Source organism: Rosa chinensis, chromosome 5 (assembly GCF_002994745.2).
Source record: "Rosa chinensis cultivar Old Blush chromosome 5, RchiOBHm-V2, whole genome shotgun sequence".
NCBI lineage: Eukaryota > Viridiplantae > Streptophyta > Magnoliopsida > Rosales > Rosaceae > Rosa > Rosa chinensis.
In genome coordinates this window covers 77866635-77880671 of record NC_037092.1, presented here as the reverse complement: position 1 = coordinate 77880671, position 14037 = coordinate 77866635, and positions in this window count along the sequence as shown.

Here is a 14037-nt window from a genome sequence, read left to right as displayed (position 1 = left end):
GGCATCGGTCAACCAATAAAACATTTAAGTGACTATGGTTGACCAATCCGATCGGATTCGAAAATATGGTGAAATTGGCTAAATTTTTTACCACACTCATAATTTATTGTAATAAACTCATCCAACGGTCGGTTTTTCCATTTTCTTTGAATTGATATAGGTTGCTCTTTGGAGTGTATGATATATAAATATAGGTTTATAAGATTAACTACGTTTGACCAAGTTGATCGAATTCGAAACGAGAACCAAATTGGCTGGATTTTCTACAACCACCATAAAACATTACAATCTCTCCATTGAGCGGTTGGTTTCTTCGAATTTATTTTCTACTTCATGGTTGCTTTAGAATGAACCTAAACAATTTAAATGCAATGTACAAGTCATACAACTTTAGGAATAAAATTGGTATAGACCAATGTGTTTGTAATTAAAATTAATTTTTTTTTATCTTATTCCACGTACATCCATCGATGGAATATATACAAACATGATGTGAAAAAATAAGCACGTTTCGCGGTTGTCACGGCATCGGTCAACCAATAAAACATATAAGTGAATACGGTTGACCAATCTGATCGGATTCGAAAATATGGTGAAATTGGCTAAATTTTTTACCACACTCATAATTTATTGTAATAAACTCATCCAACGGTCGGTTTCTCATTTTCTTTGAATTGCTATATGTAGCTCTTTGGAGTGTATGATGTATAAATATAGATTTATAAAAAATTAGTGTCTTTAAAAATTTATTTATCAATAAATTTGTATCTATATATAAATATAGATTTTTTTGGGTACAATATAGTTATATAGATATGTTATCTTTGGTTGTATTTCATCATTATCCATTGAATTTCCAAAGCTTGATTAAAAAAAAAAAATACTTGTGTTTTTAAATATTTATTTATAAATAAAGCCCGCAAGGCCTGGCCCAAAAAAGCCCGCAAGGCCAAGCCCGACCCGGCCCGAAAAAGCCCGCAAGGCCCGCTTTATTTGGACGGGCTTGGATCCTTTGATTTTTAATAAAGCCCGGCCCGGCCCAGTCCGCAATTAATTAAAAATATAGCAAGGCCAGGCCCGGCCCGTTGATGACCCCTAAGCCTACAGAGGAATCATATCCATTTAGCCCATGCGCGCGCGTCATAGAGCAATATGCAGCCCTATATTTCTCACCGTAACTCTCACCTAATTGCTCACCCTAATTTCTCACTATAATTCTCAACGATATATATAATTCCATCAAAACAAGTTAATGTTTATTTCCGTCAAAAACAAGAAAGAAATTGTCGGTATTAATATTCTCACCTGCTTTTACATTCGTCTCTTGCTTAAGGTTCTCCATCAATCAATAGTGATGGATAGTGATTGGGCGAAACGAAACTCCCCAAGTAGATCTCAGCCATCAAACCAGATTCGTGAATTCCACAAACTGAAGGATTTGGAAACTATGTTCTTTAAAGTTGTACAGAACCAAATGGTATGGATAAAAGAACATCAACCGATCATGGTTTTTCATCTTGAACCCTAAATCTATTACATTCAGGTTTCAAGTCAGACTAATGAAGAGACAAGTCAGGCTTAACAACTTCATTTACCCTAAAGCCTCATTTGGTTCACGGAAAAGAAAGTAATTCCTTTATCTTTCCTGCGGGAAGGGAAAGAAATTTCTGAAGAACTTTTCATTCTGATGTTTGGTAACATAAGGAAAGTTATCCGAAAAATTGTTAAAACGTTTGTAATTAATGTAATAAAATAATGTGTTGTAAGTAATAAATGAAATGAAAGAAGGGGGAAATTGAATTCTTTGGAGTTTGGAAGGAATCATTTTTCCTCTTTTTTTTTTTTTTTTTGAATTGGTGTTTCATTGAATCAATTAGTGATTACAATCACTTAGAATGACATCCCTTATAATTTCGGGAGCAAGAGCAAACCAGCATTGACTCTTACTTGAGCATAAAGCATGTTTCGCAAGTACATGAGCTACCTTATTTGCTTCATGTGGTATATGATGCAAACGAAAATTTATATTTCTGGACATAATTAATCTCCTTAACCTCTGTGATACCCTAGAAATTCGTAATTATTTTCCTAGGATTTTCCGGAATTAATTTTATGGTTATTGGACGGTTTCGTGGCTCGTGGACGGAGCAGAAGTGTTTCGGATGAATTTTCATTCGTAAAGTGTGAATTTAGGGGGGTTTCAAGGTTGACTCTTGATACGTTGAGATTCTCTGAAAACTTCCTTCACGAAAGTTGTAGAACGCGTCGATACGAGTTCGTGCACATATGGAACGCGAGAATCGGAGTTCGTATGAAGAAGTTATGGCCATTGGAGGAAGTTTCCATTTTGGTATAAATAAGGAATTTCCGAAAATAATTTCAAAAATCCCATTTGCCATTTTCGGAAACCCTTTTCTCTCCGTTCTATCTCCTCCGTGCAACCCAGAGCCGACGAAAACCCACCGACCTGACCCGGACCCATCGCCGTTTTGTGGCAACGCAAGACGGCGGATCATGCCCAGATCGATTCGCCCAGCCCTTCTCCGGTGGAGATCAAAGACGTGAATAGTGATGGCGGACCGACCCGATCAGAAATCCATTTTTCCAGCGACGTCTTGGCCGATCCTTCTCAGTTTTGGAATCTCCTCCTCCTCCTGATCATCCTCATATCCGCCTTGAGGGACGATTTTGTGTGGAGTGAAAGATCAAGGTTTGAAAATCAACGGTGCATAACGAATCTGGGGCTTGATCAGACGACAGCGATTGGCCAATCTTGCAAGCTTGATCTAGGACGAACCAGACTTAGCTCCAGGTATGAAAGTTGCTCTACTCTTCGTGATGAACATTTCTGGATGGCTTGATTTTTGTGGTTTTGAGTTTTGGCCTGTGGTGGTTGCACCACCAACTGTGGCGGTGTTATGGTGGCCTTCCGTCCATGGAATGGTTAGTTTATGGTATTGTATGTCATCTACTCGTCGATACGAGCGTTTTGATATATAATACGCAATTTTTGGAGATCGTATGAATATATTGTGATTTTTACGGTTTCGGACCTTTTGATGATTCGATCCGTGAGGATCCTGATAGGAGCATAAAATGCGATAAATGCAAGGTGCAATCCTTTACACGGTTATTTCCTTTAAAAAGTCAGTTTTAACTTTGTTTTCTTTTTAGGTAGTTCGTGGAGTGATTGAAGAGAAATAAGATCTTAAAGGGAGCAAAAGAGCCATGGATCATGAAGTACTGATGCAGAGGATCAACATTGATTAACCATTTGGCCAGAAACTACAAGGGAAGTCCACGGAAATCATTGTGCAAAACAGTTGCTGCAAAGCAGAAAACTGCAGTTTCAGAATCAGCTTTCTGGAAACTGTTTTGAGGAGCAATTCTTGCATCATTCCAGATGCAAATTTGAAGAAAGGGCCAGAAATATTTGAAGACATGATTTTATACTTTAACTAGAGCCAAAGAACTGGTCAAAAGCACCAACGAGGCAGCAGGAAATCAAATTCAAAGTAAGGTTCCTGATAAGGCAGAAACTGTCAGCTTTTCACGAAGCTTTTTGGGAGATCTTTTCCGGCGATTTTCTTGGAGTTCTAGAATATATCATGTCATAGAACACGTGGGAGTCAAGAACCATCCAGAAACTTGTCAAGACGAAGTCGTTCCTTGTCCAAGAAGGAAGCTTCAGAGACAGAAATTGAATCCTAGTCAAAACAGGGCATTTTGGACGAGATTCTCCTTTAGACGGATTTCCAGGGCATTTTTGAAGGTTGTTGCTGCTGAAAATATGAAGGAGAGTCCTATAATGATTCCTCAAGATTTTGGGAAGATTATTAAGGCTTGAAAATCATTTAATTATGCACCAAGTAGAGTAATCCTCAAGCAACTAGGAAAGGCTTTCAAAGCAGAATTGGAAAAGGAAACTTGGGGCTGTATATTCTTTATATATAGAGGCTCTGAACACGTTGGAAAGCACCACCCTACAGCGCCATCTTCTGCCCTAAACCCTAGCACACAAAGTCTTGAAATTCCCAAGTCCTCCAAGAGAAAAAACTGTGCACCCCATCATCCATCTTCATCAAGCCTTGCCGTGTACCATCTTGAAGGGAGTTCTTGCGTTCAAGGCTGCCTAAAAGTGAATTCGTGGCTCTCATCTTCAGCCCTTTACGGTTTTTATTTTCTTGTAATTCAAACTTATATGTTTCTAGTTGTGAATTTTGAGACAATGTGTGGCTAATTCACTTTTATTAGGGGCAAGGTTTGAAGCCCCTAAGATATGTTTTTGACAACATTTTGATTCCTAGTTTCGTGATTGCTTTGTTGTGAAATTGTTTATTTGGTTTTGGTTTACATATAACTCTTGCATGTTTATGTTTTATGAATGCGCACATAAAATATTATGATCATGTGAGTGGGGCTAGAAATAGGTATTTTAATCTCCTGAACGGTTAATAATGCTTGTTTCAATGGTACTAAAACCTATAGGACAATAGGTGAAACCAAATAAAAAGGATTGCATGCTAGGTAGGCATTCCACACTAGTTTTGCATACTTGTTCAATCAAACTTCCACATGTGATTAATGCTTAGAATAAATTGTTGATAGGATAGCGTTCTATACCTTGATTGTTTATTCTAAAGGCTTAGTAATGGTGCGTTCATCTTGCTTAAGTAATCTAGGGAAGTAATGAGAACTTATGCATGCGTTCATGGTTTGTTCTTGATTGAAACCTTTTTCACAACTTAGTAATTGAAACTAGGATGATAAATTTGCCTCAAGCATATTTTGGTGGTGGATTTCCGAGTTCCTAACATCTTCATCATTATCTTTCAAAACCCTAAATTCAAAATTGTGTTCTTTTCTTTATTTTCTGTTTATTTTCGTTAAAAAACATAAAAACCCCAAATCTGTTTCAACTTAGGATTACAACGCACCTTTCTATCCCCGTCTGTTTTCTGCCGTCTTTTTCTCTCTTTATGTTTTGACGTTTTTGTTTTGTTTAGTTCATATTTTGTTTGTTTGATTTGTGTTTTAGATAGTTTAAATTATTTTGTTTTGTGTGATTAATTTGTTACCCTCAATCCCCGGCTTGAACGATCCCTGCTTACTCTATATTGCTAACTACTACATCTTGCAGGGTTAAATTGCGCGCTTGTTTTTAGCGTATCAGATCCGAGCGTCCGATCGACTTGTGGTTTGGACATATCGATCGTAGAAGTATTCCGGAGACATTGGGTGGTCTCAGATGTGGTTTCGCCTCAATTGGCGTCACTTTGGGGGATTTTAGTTCAAAACAGGGGTTTCGGACTTAAATCGTTTGTGAATTGTTACTAAGTGGAAACCGATTGTGATTAGGTACTTGATGAAGTATTCTTGGACGGTCGTTTTCTGGGTCGGCTGATTTGATCTGTATTGAAGCCGCAGCAGGAGTTTCGAGGTAAGTAATCTCACGAAGTTCATTCACAAACGGGTTGACCTTATTGTTTTGAGAGTTATTTAGTTAACTGCAAACTATAGTTGGTATTAGTGGCCTTCCTAAGTGAGTGACTACGTATATATATATATATATATTGAAGCAATAGGTATTGATGGTTTCATTCTATTGTTTTGGGGCTTGACTTTTCGGGAAACATTGTGTAGGAATTGGGAATTTCTATTGTTTGAAAAGTGTCAAGATTTGGTGTGAGTTGCTTTGATGTGATTTGAATTTTTTAATCTAACGACCGGGGGTCGGAAGATCTGTGAGTCACAAGTTGTGATTTCTCTTTTTAATTTGATTTAATGTTTTAAATTAACGACCGGGGAGGTCTGATGATTGAAGGTCACGAGGTGACATCTCCTTTTGTGAGTTGAGTAACTTTTGGTCTGAGTGACCATTTTGAAAGGTTTTGATCTGACGACCGGGGAGGTCCGAGGATTTGGGGTTGCTGGGAGTGACCTCAGGCAAATATATCAGGACTTCACGCCTTTGGCCGGGTTTGTGGATACGATCAGTTAGAGCTCTAGTCTGTTGCCATAGTACATCATTAGGGGTAGCAGGGAGCTATCTGATGCTCATGAGTACGTGTTTTTAAAAGGGAGTTTCGGGGATTCTTTCTTTTAAATGTCCTGGGGGGACTTGTGTATCATATTTAATTGTCAGAGTTTCAATTATTATGATTTTGTCACGGGGTGACTTGTGTTGATTTGGGAATGTGTTTTTAAAAGGGAGTTTTGGGGATTCTTTCTTTTAAATGTCCTGGGAGGACTTGTATATCATATTTAATTGTCAAAGTGTCAATTTATATGATTTGGTCACGATGTGACCTTTATTGTGATTTTTGGGAAATGCATATTGAATTGTCAGAGTTTCAATTAATATGACTTTATCACGTGGTGACTTGTATTTGTTTCTTTTGGGAAAATAATGTGCTGCTTTGGGAAAACAGAGTGTGTGTCCCCTTTTGCGAGTTAATGGGTTTCCTCGTTGGGTGAGTTGTGCATGTGTGGTTTTTGAGTTACTCATACGGGCTTGTAAAAGCTTACCGTGTTTGTTGTGTGGCAACCCGGTACACCATTCAAATGGTGTAGGGGTTAATCCTACAGGTCAGGGTAATCGTGGCTGAAGCTGAGGTAGTGTGCTTGCAGCTTTACGGTAGGAAGCCAATTTTGTGACTTTACCGTTATTAAGACTTCCGCTTGTAGTGAGCTCTAAGGAGCATTTAAGTTTTATCTTGTTGTTGACAATTTAATTCGTAAGCTTGTGTAATATATAACTCTGTGGAGTGAGTGTATATTGATTTTGAGGGTTCAGGGCATTAGTATGTACTTGGTTTGAAGGGAAAAAGTTTCCAGGTATTTTGTATTGATGGCTGAACGATCACGCATGTATAATTATGGGATTATATATCGATTTTTATTTGTGTTAAAAAATCAGGGGCGTGACAACCTCTGCAATTAGAATACCCAAACTAGACAAGTCCACATCCTGTTGTGCCATAGCTTGAACTACCAACAAACAATCCGTTTCGAAGACTACCCGGTCATACCTTAGTGTGTCAACAAACCTCAGAGCCTCCAGCAAAGCACATAGCTCAGCATGAAACGGGGAGGACAGTTGCACGAAGGGTTTGACAAAACATGCATTAAACTGACCAAGCTCATCTCTAATAATAATTCCACTACCTCCTCTGTGACTATTTGCCACGAATGCCGCATCATTTTTCCTCTTAGTTTCCCTTATTTTCCCTTCTTTTAGGAAAGTATTTTCTTTTCTTTTTAACCCAAACGCAAGAAAGGAACAAGTTTCTTTTCTTAATGTTTACTTTCCGCGAACCAAAGTTCGCATAAATCTAAACCTAAAGTTAGGGTCTCTTCATTAGCCCATGCCCATTTAAGGTAAAAAAAAAAAATTTCCCGACCTAGTCCATTCAAAATCTTACACATAAAAGTCTAACCACACTGAGATAAGTTTATTGTAGGGGGAAAGTAGCTCTATAATAAATACAAAGGAAAGGGCATTTTTGGGGACTAGCCCGCTTCCTGGACATTACTAAAAATAATTAAGTCAATTTTTATAATAATTTGATTAGGGGTTACCAAAAAAGCCTGAGAAATCGAGAAAACGACTTGAACTGACTTATTCAGGTTGGTTTTTAAAATACAATGAATCAGATCAAAGTTTGACCTCAAACTGTTCAAATCTAGTATGACCTCGATCTTGAATATTAAAATATCAGAAAGCCCAATGAGCTTGATATTAACTTAATTAATATATTTTATTTATTTATTATGTGTCATGTTGGTAGTGGGCAAGTCTATACTCTAATTATAGACCTACCCCCATTGAATCATCCACTCTTACTACTTTTTCTTAAGCCCAAGACTTTGTTTCATCTTCTTCCTTTTTCTTTTTTCTTTTTTTGTTTGTTGCAAAAAGTTTGGAGAGATGAAGGCTATCCTACACCTTCTCGTTAGGGCAGACCTACAACCTCAACCCTAAAGGATTGTCATGGGATACATATATGTCTCCACAGCCTTAGGGATGCATGGATTTCCATAGGAGATTTACAAATCGCCGACACAAAGCAGGACTGCTAGCAGCGGGGATCGAACTTGGATTAGAGCTCAACCACAAGCACGCCCTTACCTACTGAACCGTTCCACGTTGGTCTCTGTTTCATCTTCTTCTTAGAAGGACTTCTTTTTCTTCAATTTTTATTTCTTATTTCTTTCTTTCTTCCTCTTTCTTTTCTTCTGCAACTCCATGCCTAGCAGCGATATAATTCAGTTTCCTCATTTTCTCATATCGGTTATTGGATCGATCAATTTTATCATCAAACACCTTCAATTGTTAGCCTAATGGCCTACACCAGATCAATTCCATCATCGGACCATCATCAGTTCCTCAATTCCATCATTAGACCATCTTTAATTCCTCAATTCTCTCATTAGACCATCTTTAGTAATCAACAATGAAGTCATGGGTCTAAGACTAAGAAACTCAATGAAACTGAACCGTAAGGCTTTGGTTCGTGTCCTCATTGGTTGTTATTTCAAAAAATGTTAAGACCGAACGAACATCCAGCATTTCGATTTGGTTCTGATTTATGCTTTTTTTGGTTTAGCCCAACTCATGTCTAGCCCTAGAATTGATGTACCAAATAATTTGGCCTTGACCACCGTGGATTTAGAATACCACATCGTTTCCAACATGTATTCAAAATTTATTATTTTCTTTCAAATATTATTGACTAATTTTTTATATTTACTTTTCAGAAAAGTGTAAGGGTTTAAAACATCTTTAGCAGACTATCTATTTTGGCTCCTTAGCTATTTTAGAGAGCATGTTTAGCTTTTCATCGATTTTAGCAGCTGCACCAAGCTCCAGAGCATCTTTAGCAATGCTAGCTATTTTTGAGTTAAATTTTAGCTAAAGTAGCTAAAAAGTCACTTTGGGTAGTCATTTTAGAAATACGTTTGCATCTGTGCTCTCTATTCTACCTAGTTCTGAATTTATATTATTTTTTAAATGAAGATTAAATATTTTAAATATATTTATATGTTATATAAAATAACTCAATAGGAATGTTTTAAATTATAGAGAGCCTCATCTCACTCTCTATATTTAGGAGCGAGATAGCTAAAATTATAATAGAGAGCCACTTAGGAGTCTGGTGCAGCAACTAAAATATATAAAAACCTAAACATGCTCTCCAAAATAACTAAGGAGCAAAAATAGAGAGTCTGCTAAAGATGCTCTAAGTGGCTCTCCATTATATCTTTTAGTTATCTCGCTCCTAAATATAGAGAGCGAGATGAGACTCTCTATAATTTAAAACATTTTTTTGAGCTATTTTATATAATTTAAATACATTTAAACTTCTTTTAAAAAATAATATAAATTCAAAATTAACTAAATATGGAGCATTGATACAGACATATTTATAAAGTGGCTAGCTAAAATGACTTTTAAGCTAATTTGGCTAAAATTTGACTAAAAAATGACTAGCATTGCTAAAGATACTCTTAGAGCAAGTTCACCGGGCTTGTTTATGCCCAGACACCACGTCAAATGGTAACTTGGGTCACAAAATTTCACTATTCCATCAAAAAATAAATAAAAAACTTCCACCGGAGTTGGGACAACAGCACAGTAGGAGGCCCAGGACAACAACTCGGGTAGCATGGTGACTGAGCCAGTGACCCAGGGCTCCACACTGACCCAAAAAGAAGAGGAGAGGGAGATGCGCCGTGTAGAAGAAGTGGCTCCCAGTCGCTTGTCATGTAGCGCCGACAAGACAGCAGGCGCGTACCAGCCAGTGTTTTGTCGTTTAGTGGCGTGCGGGTGGCGACATGGAGTGTACCCGTTGGGCTCCTTTGCAATTTGAATGCAATGGTTCACAGATCTGGACAGTTGCTTATGATAATTAAAGGGATCTGACGGTTTATAATTATGGACCTATAAACCTGGTTTGCAGAGGTAAAAAAAAAAACTTAATTAGTTACCATTAGATTACAACGGTAACAAAAAAAATATAACCAAAATTTCCCATAACTACCTCACCTCCTATTTTACTTCTCACACCAAAAAATCATCTTTCTTACTTCCTCAAAAAATTTTGTTCTTGCTCCTCAAAACTTTCATCTTCTGAAATTTTTTTATTCCAATATGAGCGTACGAGCAATACGATTGTCCAACCCGTAGCAGATCCAAGTATTGAAGGAACACATTGGCAGCCTATGGAAGACATTTAATTGTGCAAGTCTTGGATGGCTGTTAGCAAAGATCCGACAAAGGGTACAGAATGAATAAAATATGATCTATGGATAGAGGTACGCCAACACTATGCTGAACATTGGGATGGATATGTCCGATCATTGCAAATTTGCAAGCTTTTCAAGGGAGGTGGAAAACCTTGAAAGTCAAACTTTTTGCTTGGCATTGTTCGTTAAGGCAAGTGAAAAGTTTGTACAAGAGTGGTGCGAATATGATTGATGAGGTATGAATTTGTAGTGTAACATGAATATTAATTTTTATGATTCTTTTAGTGTATATTAAAATATAATTAGTTGATACATCTTACTTTAAATTATTAGTTGAAATATTTTGTTGATAATTATACTTTAAATTATTAGTTGATATATTAAAATTTAGTTGATAATTATATTTCAAATTAGTACTTTATAATCATACTTTATACTTAAAATTATTAGTTTATACATTATAGTCACCTTATACTTAAAGTTAGTAGGTGATGTAAGTGGATTTAATTAGTTGATACATTGTACCTCGTTTATATTTGTACTAATAGATTTATATATATATATATATATATTTTAAATTAACATAGCAACATCAAGCACAAGATTTGTGGAGAGCTGCGATGACCAAATCGAAATGAAGGCCAAAAAGAGGTGATTTCATTAGTTTAGAATGTTACGAGATTGTTAAGGGGTTTCAACAATTTGGTGCCAAGCCAAACCTCTTCGACTGGAGGAACCTCCAGGGGAGGAACTAAACGGATGCACACACAACAATCTGTTCCTGATTCCCATGTCAATTTGGACATAGATGTAGATGAGGTAAATGCTGATGCAACTCCCAATTCTTCGGTGAGGCCTCAAGGAAAGAAGATTGCCAAAGAAGTTATCCGGAAAGGAAAGAAAGCATCTAATGATTCCAGTCCTCTGACATCTGTTGTGGAGACTATAGCAATCAACCAAACATCAATGTTGTCGGCTAAGGAGAAATGTGATGAGGAATTTGCTCAACATCTTCATGACCAACAACAGTGAGATTATATACGCTTGCAAATGGATATGCGAAATGAGGCATTCAAAATTCAAGAGAGAGATTTCAAAATTCAAGAGAGGGAAGAGCGAATTATGGAGATGGACACAAGTAAGATGACGCCAACCAAAAAGAAATACTGGCAAAGAAAACAAAAAAAAAATTGCGGAGAAAGAAGATGAAGATGCAACCCGTGGATCTAACTTCCCACAACCACCATTCATCGGTGGATATTATCCACAATTTCCTTTCCCCAGTGGCTTCCCACAACCACCATTAACCTGTGGCTTCCCACAACTACCATTCGCCAGTGGAGTCCCTTCCCCACCTTTCTCTTCGAGTGAATCCACCAACCCCAACCATATGGATGACCCCTCAAACACAAATTGGATTCCTAATGAAGATGAGGATTAGGAAAATTAGGGAGTTATTTATTTTAAATAATTGTATTATTATGATTCCAATGCTTGGTTTTTCACTTATGTAATATTAGATTGATGAAATGAAAATTTATTTGAATATGCGGGTACATTGGAAAGAAGTCCTCAAGCAATAATACCCTTACAAATGAAAAGCACACATACATAATTAAAAACATAAAAACTAAATGAAAACCACACAAACATAATTAAAAACATAAAAACTAAATGAAAACACACACAAATAGCAGATCTAGATACGTCTATTGCCTTGAACTTCCCAAAAGTGCTGAATGAGATCTTCCTGAAGGTTGGAATGACTATGCTCAGATCTAATTTCTTGGTATCGGTCCATGAATCTGTTCATATTATGACCATCTCTATCAACAAGATCAAAGTTTCACTACAAGAAATATGGGCTAATACAACGAAGTGATCTGCAAGGACTTGACAATTCATTGCATTTGGTTAGGTTATACAAAGAATTGTACAAGTCTTTGCTTTTGGTTTGAAGGATATGCAAGGAATAGATAAAGTTTTCGCATTTGGGTAACCAAAATAAGAAAAAGTGTAAAGTCCTTGTGTAAACTTTCCATTTCCTTGCATTGACCGGCAGGATCTTTGGCGCTCAGACTATTTTTTTTTTTTCTTTTGTCTCTCTCTCTCTCTCTCTCTCTCTCTCTCTCTCTCTACCCTTTTGCTTCCTCATCTCTCTTCTAAGTAGCTCTCACTCTCAAAAACCAGATCGATAAACACACCAAACACAAAACAACCAAATCTGAATCGGACCTTTTCCATCAATCTTCGCCATCCTTCTCTCTTAGCCTCTCACATGCTGCTTCATTTCCTTTGAATTCCAATCTAGGCCCAAAATCTATAATACCCAAATCAAAAACCCAAACACCTCAACCCCAATTATCTCCTCTGATCTTAAAAACCAAACACAAACCTCACGCTCTTTTTCTCTCTACCCTCTCCCTTGCCTCTCTGCCTTCTCTCCCGTCGACAACTACGTCTTCGACTGCTGCTCCATCGTGGACTCCACCTTCGACTATGGTCGCCGCTTCATTCCTGACTCGTCCACTTCAGCTCGCTCAATTTCACTCCGAAACCAAAACCCCAATCCCAATTCCCCCCAAATTTACCAAACCGCTAAGGTATTCCGGTGGCCATCCTAGTATGAGTTCCAGATCCGCGACCTGGGCACCCACATGGTACGACTCCATTTCCAGAGCATCAATTCTTGTAATTTTGATTGGAATAGTGCTCAGTTTCATGTGTTGGTCAATGGGTTTGTGGTTTTGAAAGTCAATAACTTTGGATTTGGGGGTGTATTAGGTCCAATGGTTAGGGAGTACTTGATTTGGGTCAGTACTGAAAAGCTTGTAATTCGATTTGTTCTTGATAAAAATTCAAGCTTTGCGTTTGTGAATGCGATTGAGGTCATTCTGCACCTAAGGACCTTGTTGCTAATACTGCAATATATGTGAGTGATGGGAAAGTTGTGGGTTTCAATGGGGTTGGCTAAGCAAGCTCTTCAAGTTGTGCATAGGGTCAATGTGGGAGGTCAAAATGTGACACCCTTTAATGATAGTCTATGGAGGACTTGGATTACTGATTTAAATAGCAAAAGTGGGTTTGGTTTTGTTTTAATTGTTTATCTATCTGAAAGTGGATTACTGAGAATACAAGTTGTGGCTGAATTGCTTCTAGGGCTAGTGTTAAGTTTGTTGAGCGTTTGCCTCCCAAATTGATGACTAGATCGATATGGATGTAACTACTTTGATCACTTGCATTCTATCTACTTTTCACTTGCTTTGTTATTTGATTGTGCATGTTAACGTTAGTGATCCGTGGGATCTCTAGTTAGCTTTAGAGAGAGAGAGAGAGAGAGAGAGTGACACAAGTGAAGTATAGTGGTTCACCTCCCGCCTTAGCGGGAGACTACGTCCACTTGAAAGCTTATACTAGTGTGTCGAGCCTTGCGGCCTAACAAGATTACAAGAGATGTAATGGGATGATGTTGAATTGTGGGAGGAGGCATTCCTTTTATAGGTGAAGGAATGCTTCTCCTTTACATTGTTTTCGATGTGGGACAAGCAACCATAACTATTCTAGTCTAGAGAGCCTATTTGTGAGGGCATGTTGGCAAGGCCGGGAAGGTGGCTTCCCGGCGACGGATTTGCGACTTCCGGATACCGTAGCGTAGCTTGAACATAGGGCTACAAGATGCATGTCTCGGTTGGGCCTCACCATGGCTCGTGGGTGTCTCAAAGAGGGTGTTACTTATGCTTGATGATGTAGTAAATACTCCATATTGTTGGAGGTATGTACAAGTCCCCG